The following is a 12,906-nucleotide window of genomic DNA, read 5'->3' as shown; positions in this document are numbered from 1 at the left end:
ATGCAAATTCTTGAGATGTATTTACGGCGTTTATATTTTTAAATTTACTAAGAAGGTTCATAAACTCCTATTATTATGGATAAAGTAATAAAATGAGGATTAAATGGCAGCAGAATATTACTCACTGTAGTGGCGTAATTTCGCTTAAAAAAATAGTTTTCGAGGCATCTTGAGAATTTTTTTCATTTCGCCCACTTTCTACTTACAAAGAATCTCAATTTACTTGATTATGGGCGTGTTGAATAATTGAACGTGAAAAAATTAAATAATCTCTTAAAGTGTTCGGTAGAATTTCATATTTAAATCATAGGAATAATATAATAACCCCAGCTTATACAATGAACAAACTTCAAAGTGTTATAAAAATATCTATTTACATGCGGAAGAGGGTTGAAGTAAATGAGGGTTGTTCGAGTTTATTTTACTCGCCTCTTATTCAAGAAGAAATTTATTTAACTTGTGATACTGCAAGTTCATTTTATTATTCAATTATATTTTCTGTAAGTTGGTAAACGCATTTTTGATTTTTTAACTTCCCGCTAAGAAAATTGAATATTTTTTTTAATTCGGGAAGTTATTAGTTTCGATCCGATTTTCGAAAATCGAACTTCTATCAGACATTGACGATTTGAGGTTATAGGAAGCTAGTCTGACTATTTTTTGAATGATGTATTCGCAACAATATTTTCCAGTTCAAGGAGCTTTTGATAGTTTTTTTTCCATTTTTGTTTCTGATTATCATCGGACATCATTTCTGAGGGTCTTTCGTTGTAAAATTATAGAAAATACTGAAGAAAATAAATTATTGAGACCTGAAACAGTCTTAGACTCATGTGTATGGGCATGTGTCTAGCAAGTGTCTGTCTCTGGGATTTCCAAAGAATTCAAGTGGCGATAATTCAATTTTTTTTCAGATTACCGAATGCTGTGTCGATATTTTTTATGGGATTTCTCTGGGATGTCTCTGGGATTTCCAGAGAATTTGACTATGGGATTTCTATGGGATTTCCAGAGAATTTAACTTGCGATAATTCTATTTTTTTTAAAACTCCGAGTGCTAGGTCTATATTTTCTATCGGATTTCTATGGGATTTCTCTGGGATTTCCAGAGAAATTGACTGGCGATACTTCTATTTTTTTTTACAACACCAAGAGCTGGGTCTATATTTTCTATGGGATTTCTATGGGATGTCTCTGGGATTTCCAGAGAATTTAAGTGCCGATAATTCAATTTTTTTTTACGGGTCTTTTGATGTAAAATAATAGAAAACACTGGAAGAAATAAATTATTAGAGACCTGAAACAATCTCAGACCCATATCAGGATAAATTACGATAAATTAAGTTAAATGAGGATGAGGAAGAATATTATTTCTTTGTATTTTCTGTCTTTTTTTATTTCAGAGGTCACAATAAGAGTCAAAATATAATTTTTTATCATGCGTTATTTTTTACACAAGAAAAGTTTATCTTGTTTTTTAGAACATTTGAGTCGTTCCTATACTTTTATAAATTTGAAGACGCCTAAAAAGCTTATCACTCGAAAATACAAAAATTTCTGGTTTATCTTGTTTATCATTATTATTTTTTTTCTTCTGAATAAAGATTTAATGTCACATAAGAATTTTCGGTGTGTGGGTTTTCCGTAAAATATAAATTTACCATAACAAGTATGATTTGCAGAAGTAACTCCATTTATTTACATTTATTTAATGTGAGGGTCTGTCTTTTTACGAAATTTTCGGCTTGACTATTCATCATTGGATGTCTTTCCAACTATTTCAACGAAAATTTTTTCCGTTGCGGCAAAAACTACACCTAATATCTAAATCAAATTCAGGAAATTGTTTTTCCTGCTCACATATTCGGGGGCTAATTCTCCGATAGTTTAATCGTAATCTATTCAATCGGAAATCTGGGCAATCGGCGTACATGTGTAATCGGTATCTGTTAAATAGACTTCATCCCTATAATTAGCGTAATTCCTTGTTCTTCCTGCAGTCTTCGTAGCGTATGACCCAGTAACGTGTTATAAATTACGACGTTATCTATCACGTCGAGAGCTCTCCCTTTTCCAAGTTCGCCTTTTTTTTATCACATTTTCTTCCTTTTACATCCTCTTCTTTCTCTTTCTCTTCCCGAGGGAAGAAAGTACGCGGCTGCAGTTGACACCGAGGCCCGAGTCGCCATGCAAAACGGCTAATTGGTATGTTGCCACGGTGGTTCCCTCGGATAAACTGTCATGTTACAATATCTGAATACCGAATACTCTTTGACCTCATCATTAGAGTGAGCCAAAAAAACCAACCTATCAAATTTACGTCTTAAAAAGGACCTATATATCGAGAAAAACATTCTCCCATTGGGCAAAATTTTTAGCTCAATTTTAAAAGGTGTCGGTAGTCATTTGAAATTTCCCATTTAAAAAACATGCAAAAAAATTTTTTTGATTAAAAATATTATAACTTTTGAACCGTGTGAGATAAAAATTCGGCTCTAGAATATTCTTGTATGGCATTAAATTTCTTTAAAAAAAGTCCTGGGAGTCGAATTTGTAAACTTGATATTTCGTATACTAACAGGCTATCAAATTCTAGAGTAAACAGAATCATACAAATTTACGGCTTTATTTGGATTTTCAAAATACTTTTCTTTTATTGTGATCGATAACAAAATATTATTTATTACAACGTGGATATTGTTGGTGATTTCATTGCACTACATGTAGAACAAATTTTCTCGTAGTATTGATATTTTTAATAATAAAACCTTAAATTTGTATGATTCTGTTTACTCTAGACTTTGATGGCCTGTTAGTATACGAAATATCAAGTTTACAAATTCGACTCTCAGGACTTTTTTCAAATGACTACCGACACCTTTTAAAATTGAGCTAAAAATTTTGCCGAATGGGAGAATGTTTTTCTCGATATATAGGTCCTTTTTAAGACGTAAATTCGATAGGTTGGTTTTTTTGGCTCACCCTACTCATCATACATCTTATTATTATTTTATTTTTTCACTTAATAAATTCTCAGACATAAATTAAATTCCAAGAAATTTAAATTTAATTAAAATAACATAAATTTAGGCAAAAATTTGGATCAGTAGTACATACTAATATATTTATGTCTGACCACAATAGCACTTAGACTACTCTAAACGAGAAGTAAATTCATAAGCCGCACCGTGAATTATCCTTACTCTCTATATACTGTGTTATCCGTTAAGGCATAATATATATCCACGTCAATTCTCCCACACAATATTCTAAACTCTCAATGCAGCTAATTTCATCCAAAGCTACGGTTAAGCTTTAGTAAAATCGTCCCTGACAATTATGCAAATTTATCCTCGATTTCTCTCTTAGCTCTAGACCAGCAATTCAAACCTTTGAATTGGCAAACTCAATTCTCAAGTATACCTTCATAATATTTCACCAGTACACAATTCGTGTAATTTATATGCACCTTAAGCTATTAAATATTTAGTAAAAATCACGTCACATTGAATTAAATTATTAAATGATTTATACAAACACTGATACAGCGGACGGTAATTTATTTTATTTGAGCATTATTATTATAATAAACAACATTTAAATTTATTGCGAAAATTAATATTTATCTTGTTCAACCGTCGAGAGGAGTCTGGGTGTTGTGTTGTCCTGGATTAATATCCTCGAGTATACTTATACTTACTTTACTATTGTAAATAGTGTACCGAGGACTTGCAGGCGGATATAAATTGTTCAGAAGTTCGTTTTAGGTTGAAGGTATTCCATGCTTGTTTTAAATGAAGGGTGATAAACGTTTACGTTTGCGTATGACACCTTCAATGCGCTTTCCCTCCTCTCTTTCTCTCTCTATTACTCTCTTGCTCTGTACTCTGTACTCTCTACTTATCAATATATATGTCAGTACTCGCGTGGACTATAGTCTGCACCAGCTGCTAGTCTACATCTGTATTAATGGCATCGAGTAATCCGATTGCACTGAAATCGCCTCTCATCTACGACTACTACTCCTTGGTAATGAGAATTATTGGTAAGACATTAATTATTCTATTATTAATTACTGAAAATTATTCATGAAATTAATAATTTATTTTTCGCGCCGTCGTGATTTAAATTTTCTATGAACATCGCTGTCATTTTTAATAAAATTTTTTTAATTTTCAATCGGCTGTCATGGGATTTTACATAAAAATATAAGAATTTTTTTTTTTTTTTTTGATCCGTATGAAAAAAAAATGTTTTATTAAAATTACATGCCGGCATCAAACTGAAGCTGATCAATAGATTATTTTATAATTTTTATAAAGTAAAAGAATTTTAAAATCAAATTTTAAACGACCCCCTCCCCTCGATCTTCAAAACTAGAGACTCGAATGATCGTAAAAATTTCAGGATATTTATTTAGGAAATTTTTGATCTGTCATTTGATTAGTTCGATCTAAAAATTTTTCAAATTTGAATTATAAATTAGGGGAAGGGGGGGGGGGCGGGGTACCCCCAAAATTTTATATTTTAAATGGTTTTTAAACATTCCAAAATCCCTTCTGTAAATATAATTAAGCGTTACTTTGAATTTTTTTTGGTAAATTTTTTCAAAAATCAATTGTCAGTTGAAAAATATAAATGACGTTTGTTTTGTGATAAAAACTATTAAAAATTTTTTATCTTCTTTTGTATCCAATAAACATGTAAAATATAATTTTTCTTCATGTAAATTACTTACAAAAAAATTCAACTTAATCAAATTCGTTTCAAATCCAGAAAATTGTTTTTTTTTACCTTTTTTTAGGGGGTACCCCACTTTGCCCGCAGAAATGAAAAATTTTTTTTTCAACGGTAACTGAAAATTTCTTCAATTTACTTTGAATATCATTAATAAAAAAAAAGATTTAGCGTATTTGAGTCCGCGAAAACTTGGTACCCCTTTTTGCCCCTCCCTCCCCTATAAAAAAATTTTTTTTTAATTTTCACTTGAATTTTTGATTAACAATTAAAATTCTACGGATTCACACTCGTCATTTCTGCTGTCGATTTTTATTCAATAAATTTTCTTCGTTCAAAATGTCATCGAAGTTTATTGAATATGCATCAGGTACTTTTCAGCTAATAAATTACAATCTTGCGATTCAATAAAAAAAAAAAGGCACGTCGTTTTAAAAAGTACTCTTATGTGGGTATTACCAAGCGCCGCGTATAGTCGATCATTTAAAATATTCATGCAACATACGACGTGAATCGAGACCTCAAGCGTTAGGATTGACAATCATTATATATTGAGGATATAAATACAGTAGCTGGTTGTGTACGTCGACGTAGAAGATCTTCTTTACTCCGCGATAGTCCTCATCAATATTCATATATTTCGCATTAGCCTCATAAAATATTCCCCTAGGATATTTTATAAAACTCATTTATTATTTTTAACTTAAAAATCAAACTCTTGTCTGTCATAAATTTACGGTATTATCAATTATAGAAAGACGTAATTTACTTAAAATTTCAAATAGAAATCCCATTATCGTGATTATTAAATTATTTTATTACCAGAACGGGATAAAAATAAAAATGATCTCAAATATATTGCTGCGATATATTTTCTCAAAGCTTTCACAAATTCCGCGGTAATCGAATTTTTTTTTATTATCTGACTTTTTTTATTCCAAGTGATGACTCTCGTTGCCTTTATTCGTTTCATACCTTGTGAGTAGTTTTCTATCTATATTTGTAACTATATATCTGCACTTATAGGTATATATATATGTAGGTATATATATGATCATATCTTGGAGAACGATGTGCATCGATTTTACCGGTAGCTGGATCTAAGAGGCAATATCCTCGATATCTTGAGGGCCAAAAAAAAGTTACGTAAATTATACCATAGAAAAAGACGAGCGTCGTAAAATTAAATCATGAATTTTAAGAAATTACTTGACAAGTTAGTTTTTTATTGTTGATAAAAAAATTCAAAGGGGAAAGTAGAGTGTGTGAATAAATAAGAATGAGGGAGAGAAAAAGGGTGGAAAGGAGGATTTTAGTTGACAACCTGTGGTTTCATATAAGCCCTTTGTCTGCATTCAAGTGGACTTTTTGTTCAACTTATTTTTTACTGTACGTTGCTTACTAACTTCTTTGTACTTTATGATTCTTTAGCAGTCTCTTTAATTCTGGTTCTCCTTTTCTTTACTTTTTACGGAACTCAAGACTCTCGACACTGATATCAACTGCTAAATTACGCAAAGCCTTTGTCAGATCTGGCTATGACTTAATAATTTTATTAAATTTTTTTTTTTTATCTAATGGAATTAAACTCTAGTTATTATCATTTTTATTTTTATAAAATAGTATTTAAGAGATTTTTTAATTTTTTTATTATTTAATTTTATCTCATTTTAAGACTTTAGTAAATTTTTATTTCTCTTTTTAAACTTCAGAGTTACACAATTTCATTGTCATAACTTTGAACATGTACTCTAACATAACTACTCAAAAGTTATACATATATATATATATATATATATATAAATTTGAAATATTTTTTAACAATTTCAACGATCGTCGAAAGTATTTAAGTTGATCTTTATGAAATAGTTCAAGTGCTCGAGATTAAAAAAAATATGTCTCTATATATATCTATATATATTAGGGTGATTCATTTTAGACCAACATTTTTTTTTTTCAAGTCCCACTCAAACATCTTGTAGCATATGAAAAATCAAAAATTCTCAGCAAATTTGAGCTCTTAATTTCAATTTTTAGAGGTCTCTCAACGAATTTTTAGTTTTTCCATTTAAATAACACGGGAAAACTTTTTTGTTTAATTTTTTGCTTCCGCATCTCATCAAAAAATTTTTTTTTTTAAATATCATGCTGACGTTCTTATAGTAGACTAAATGCTCTGCAAAAAAGTTCATTGAGTCGAGTCTGTAAGTGCAATATCTCCATTATAATTCCCGTTACAAATTGTGATTTTTGTGGGAATTCGATTTTAATGCACTTAGAAACGAAACTATTGGTGATAGACAAAAAGTTTAAATGGCAATTTCGTAGGTTATTCAATACTCTAGAATAATGCCTCCATGAATATCTCTGTACCACCAATAGTTTAGCCTCCAGACGCTCTCAAAGTCCAATTTTTTTCAAAAATATGCTTTTAATGCACTTAGAAACGAAACTAATGGTGATAGACAAAAAGTTTAAATGGCAATTTTGTAGGTTATTCAATACTCTAAAATAATGCCCCCATGAATATCTCTGTACCATCAATAGTTTAGCCTCTAGACGCTCTCAAAGTCCAATTTTATTCAAAAATATGCTTTTAATGCACTTAAAAACGAAACTAATGGTGATAGACAAAAAGTTTAAATGAAAATTTTGTAGGTTATTTAATACTCTAAAATAATGCCCCCAAAAATATCTCTGTACCACCAATAGTTTAGCCTCCAGACGCTTCAAGGTCTAATTTTTTTCAAAAATATGCTTTTAACACACTTAGAAACGAAACTAATGGTAATAGACAAAAAGTTTAAATGACAATTTTGTCGGTTATTCAATACTCTAAAATAATTCCATTATGACTTTCTCTGTTCCAGCAATAGTTTAGCTTCCAGACGCTCTTAAACTTAAAATTCTCTTGGAATATATTGCGCAAAACAAAATTTTTTCGCAAGTATAATAATTACTTAAATTATTTAAAAGTATACTATAATAATAAACAAAAATATTTTATTTTGGTTTGGAAAAAAATAATTAGAATTTTCGATTATTTTCCGATTGAATCCGATTGAAATATTTCAATCAGTTTTAATCGGATTCATTCGGAAAATAATAATTTATCTCTCGATTTTTTTCCGATTGACTCTGATTGAATCTGATTCAAATAGTTCAATCAGAAAATAAAAAAAAATTTTTCCGATTGAATCCGATTGAGTCCGATTGAAAGTCAATCGGAGACCCCGAACGCTCCCGAAGATTTCTGATTGAAAATTCGTTTCCGATTGAAACTAATAGAATTCTGATTGTGTTTCAATCAGATTCAATTGGAGTTTTTAATCAGGTAATTGCTCATAAGTTAAAATAATAAGTGACTCTAAACAGAAGTTTGATATTTTCTGTACACATTCACCAAAATAAAATACTTTTGTTTATTATTATAGTATATTTTTAAATAATTAAAGTAATTATTATAAATTATTATTATATATCGAAAAATTTTGTTTTGCGCAATATATTCCGAGAGAATTTTAAGTTTAAGAGCGTCTGGAAGCTAAACTATTGATGGTACAGAGATAGTCATAATGACATTATTTTAGAGTATTGAATAACCGACAAAATTGTCATTTAAACTTTTTGTCTATTACCATTAGTTTCGTTTCTAAGTGCGTTAAAAGCATATTTTTGAAAAATATTGGACCTTGAAGCGTCTGGAGGCTAAACGATTAGTGGTACCGAGATATTAATAATGGCATTATTTTAGAGTATTAAATAACCTACAAAATTTTCATTTAAACTTTTTGTCTATCACCATTAGTTTCGTTTTTAAGTGCATTAAAAGCATATCTTTGAAAAAAATTGGACTTTGAGAGCGTCTGGAGGCTAAACTATTGGTGGTACAGAGATATTCATGGGGGCATTATTTTAGAGTATTGAATAACCTACAAAATTGCCATTTAAACTTTTCGTCTATCACCATTAGTTTCGTTTCTAAGTGCATTAAAAGCATATTTTTAAAAAAATTGGACTTTGAGAGCGTCTGGAGGCTAAACTATTGGTGGTACAGAGATATTCATGGAGGCATTATTTTAGAGTATTGAATAACCTACGAAATTGCCATTTAAACTTTTTGTCTATCACCAATAGTTTCGTTTCTAAGTGCATTAAAATCGAATTCCCACAAAAATCACAATTTGTAACGGGAATTATAATGGAGATATTGCACTTATAGACTCGACTCAATGAACTTTTTTGCAGAGCTTTTAGTCTACTATAAGCACGTCAGCATGATATTTCATAAAAAAAATTTCTTGATGAGATGCGGAAGCAAAAAATTAAACAAAAAAGTTTTCCCGTGTTATTTAAATGGAAAAACTAAAAATTCGTTGAGAGACCTCTAAAAATTGAAATTAAGAGCTCAAATTTTGTGAGAATTTTTCATTTTTCATGTGCTACAAGATTTTTGAGTGGGACTTGAAAAAAAAAAATGTTGGTCTAAAATGAATCACCCTAATATATATATTTATTGTTCGGGTTGTTAATTAAAAGTTTAAAGACAAAGTACAATAAGAATGATCGACAATTTAATGACCAAAGATTTGTGGTAAATTTTTTTATACCGTAGAAGTGGATTCCGACAGTGATTTACTGTGGTTAGTGAGTGTATGAAAGTATTATATAGCGAATACCCATTCGGTATATAAGAGTAGAAAAGAATGAGGAGGAATGAGAGAAAGCATTTATTATCGGGCACCCGCGCCGGCCAACTGACTTTGTTAAACTCAACTAGACTTCATAGTTACCACCAGGGTCTCATGGGGCGACTTGACACAATACTGATATAATTTAATACCCAAGTAAACTGCAGCTTTATTCACTTCTCCACTAAATTACTTAGAATTTTTATATTTATTATCACTCGTGAATATTTATGCCTTTTTTTATAATCATTTGAACTGAGCATGGAAATATTTTCAATCGATTCCTTAACTTTCGTTAAATAAGCCGACGCATCAATGTCGGCATTCGAGACTTTGTGGTACCGGTGGAATCTCGATTTCATGTGGAATCTTTCACATTGAATAGCGCGCATTAATTATCTATTGTTTTCAATCGCGCATGAGCTATTCGACTGAAAACCCTGAAACCACTAATTAAATCAAAATTAAAAGCGTCATTATAAAATTTTATTTTATTTTTATCTTCGAGGCCGTTCACAAAATACTTTTGCACTTATGGGGGTGTCGCTTACAGTGGAAAGATGTGACAATTTTGAAAATTTTTCTCGGTTTTTTTTTTAATTTTATTTTTTTGTTACGATAGAAATTCATTCGTTTTATAATTGTATATATATTTCCGTCGTAATGGGGGGGGGGTCTATCATATGTGTCGTACTATTGATAAAGGGATCGCAGAAAATGTGACAGCGTGACGAAGGGAGGGAGAGAGTCGAAAGAAGTAAAATTTTGCGTGCGTATTTTATGAACGGCCCCTAAATTATTCTCGTGCAAGTTAATAATTTCTATAGGCTTTTTAAGAAATTGTTAAATAGTTAAAACTTATAACATGTGAGTAGCTAGACGCCAGACAGTCTTGGATTGTCGTAACGCGATCCAGAATCCGGAAGTGTGTTGGTATGAAGAGGGTCAGAGGCGTGGCAGTCGAAAGCTCGTTCTAATGCTTGCGCGAGCGCCTAGTAGATATGACAGGTAGGACTAAGTTATATATATATATATATATATATATATACATATATGTGTACATATATATTATTACATGTGATTAGAATTAGATCAGAAGGTATTTTGCGGTTTTTTGTAAAAATAGGTCACGAAAATTAAAATTACTCGTTTATTTTGTGAATAAATTATGGTTATATATTATGATGAGGTGATTAATTAGTTGTATTAGGGCAGCATGCAGGCTGTTACGAAAAGGAGTCAGCAGTAAAATGAAGAGAACTGTGCTTGCGTGGATATCGGGGTAGAAGGAGGGGATCTTGTGAATGTAGACAGCGAGAAAAGCTCCGATGATTCAGTCACCGCCCGGTTTGCGGCGCGCACACTTTCCCACGTTCATACTGTTAATTCTTAGTAGTCTTGAGTGTTAATCCATCCTTATATGATTTTTAATTTTTTTTATAAGCTAATCAAAGTGTTAACTCGCGAATTTATTAACAATTTATAAAAAGTTGCAGAATTTTTTTTTTAATTTAAAAAATTTAATTATTTTTTGTGATCATGTGTAGATTTTTTTGAATTTAATTGTGATAGTGATTTAATGAGACTATTTAAACAGTTATTTAGTTAATGAAATTATGAAGAATATTCTATTTAAAATTAAATGTAAGTGATGATAATTTTGTTTTTTAATTTAAAGTTTGTAATAATTGTTAGTTGATATTTAAAAAATTTTGGATTACTTTGTTGTTGGGAAGATTTGCGGAATTATAAACCGAGTGGTATCTACCGCTGAGTGATAAAGTTTCGGAAGTTATCAAGTTATGAATTCAATGATAAACAGACACACACTGAATAAATATATGCGAGCGATAACTTTCAGAAAACACAAATAACTATACATTGGTATGCATATATATATATAAGCGCGTGGGAGCCATTTGGAAATTGGCAGTTGAGAAATTACAAATGTTGTACATGTACACGAGTTCCGTATTCTACCTACGGAATTTAAGTTTACAAAGTTTGAATTTCTCTCTATAGAATATTGCAAATTGTTACCGTTTGAGAAATAACAGTAAGAAAGAGAGCATTAAAGCCAACGAGTTATTTAATTTAAACTCAACAATTTTATTATAATTAACTCAAATATTTTATTTCATGCCGAATAATATATACGTTGGTATTTGGATTTTATTAAAATTCATAACTACTTAAACTTTCTTGCAAAGATTCAAATTACAATTATTTCAAGATTTTTTATCTTGAACTATTCAATTTTTTGTTTGAATTTTTCTTTGTCTTTTATTACAATTTTTTTTTATCAATCAAAAATTGATATTTAAAAACACTAGGGGTGGAAAAGCAAAAAATCGTGAAAATTGGAAAATTTTTATATTTTTTTTAATTAAAAATTTTTCATTTTGCTCTCAAAAGATTTTCGTTCAATTTTGGATCAAAAAGTGACATAACTATTGACGGCTCAAAAATATTTTGAAATTGACATCTAGAACTAATTAATTTATAAATAAAATTTTCAAAATTTTTTAACCATCACTTTTTTATAAATTTGCATTACGATCACTTCCATTGTACTGTCGATGAGTCTCTAGTCTTTTCAAAAAACAAGATATCAATTTGAAAAAAATTTTTAATTAAAAAAAATGTAAATAATAAATAACGAACATAAGTCTTTTATCTAATCTCAAAAGTTATGAATATTGTATTTTACACAAAACGATATAATGTTAGGAAATTCCCGGGGTGAACGCCAACTCGTACGTCACAAAATTATTCGGGGATATCCTTCTTCGTGGGAACAAGGTAATATTTCGTCGCCGCGAGAGGTTAACCCTCCCTTGTTCCTCTTCTACCCGGATCTTCCTTTATCACCAGCTCACCCCTTCATTCTCTTTCACCCCCCCCCCCCTAACCACTTTTGTTGTCTCTTTCTTGGCGTTTTCTTTCTTTATCGTACAAAGGCCCGAGGTTACCAGACCAAAACGCCGCGGGCGAAACTCGTTCGCTCCAAGGATTTATCACTTGGTACTTCTTGTCGGCGAGCACACTGGGCAGGAGGTAATGTTGCATCGAGTAGTGTCGTATAAAAGAGAAAAAGACTAAGATTAAGGGAAAAACTCGTAAGGACACTCTTCTACAACAAGATTATATATATATATATATATATATATATATAGATTATTATACAATATATATATATATATATATAAAAGGACAAGTTACAAGCTTCGTTGAAGCTGGTGGTATAAGAGTTTTGTTCAATTAAAAAACTTCTGTCTCCTTTCGTTCTTTCTCATCCACCCTTTTTTATTTTATTTCTACATCACTGCCTTTGGCATTTTTATGCTGTAACACACTTTTATTTTTGCTTCTTCGCCTTTATTTCCTCATGTAGTCCCTAGTGCGCTTTACGAGATCGCCGCAAGCATCCAAGTCAACGCTATATTTTTTATTAATTTTTTTTATCATTTATTTATTT

At 30.5% G+C, this 12,906-nt stretch overlaps 1 protein-coding gene across 5 annotated transcripts in view; it reads left to right on the top strand.

Annotated features, from left to right (window-relative positions):
• Positions 1 to 12,906, top strand: part of LOC130666864 (uncharacterized) — a 163,852-nt gene that overhangs the window by 655 nt on the left and 150,291 nt on the right. The window contains exon 1 of one of the 5 annotated variants that reach the window (XM_057468180.1): positions 10,803 to 11,072. The exons of 3 other annotated variants lie outside the window; for them this stretch is intronic. The gene's annotated coding sequence lies outside the window, so the exon portion shown is untranslated. Of the gene's footprint in view, positions 1 to 10,802; positions 11,073 to 11,222; positions 11,313 to 12,906 lie in introns of those variants that run through there. One more of the 5 variants, XM_057468181.1, reaches the window with a different exon arrangement.

The sequence above is a fragment of the Microplitis mediator genome, chromosome 4, assembly GCF_029852145.1.
Source record: "Microplitis mediator isolate UGA2020A chromosome 4, iyMicMedi2.1, whole genome shotgun sequence".
In the NCBI taxonomy this organism is placed as follows: Eukaryota; Metazoa; Arthropoda; class Insecta; order Hymenoptera; family Braconidae; genus Microplitis; species Microplitis mediator.
This window is presented reverse-complemented; position numbering and strand designations above follow the sequence as displayed.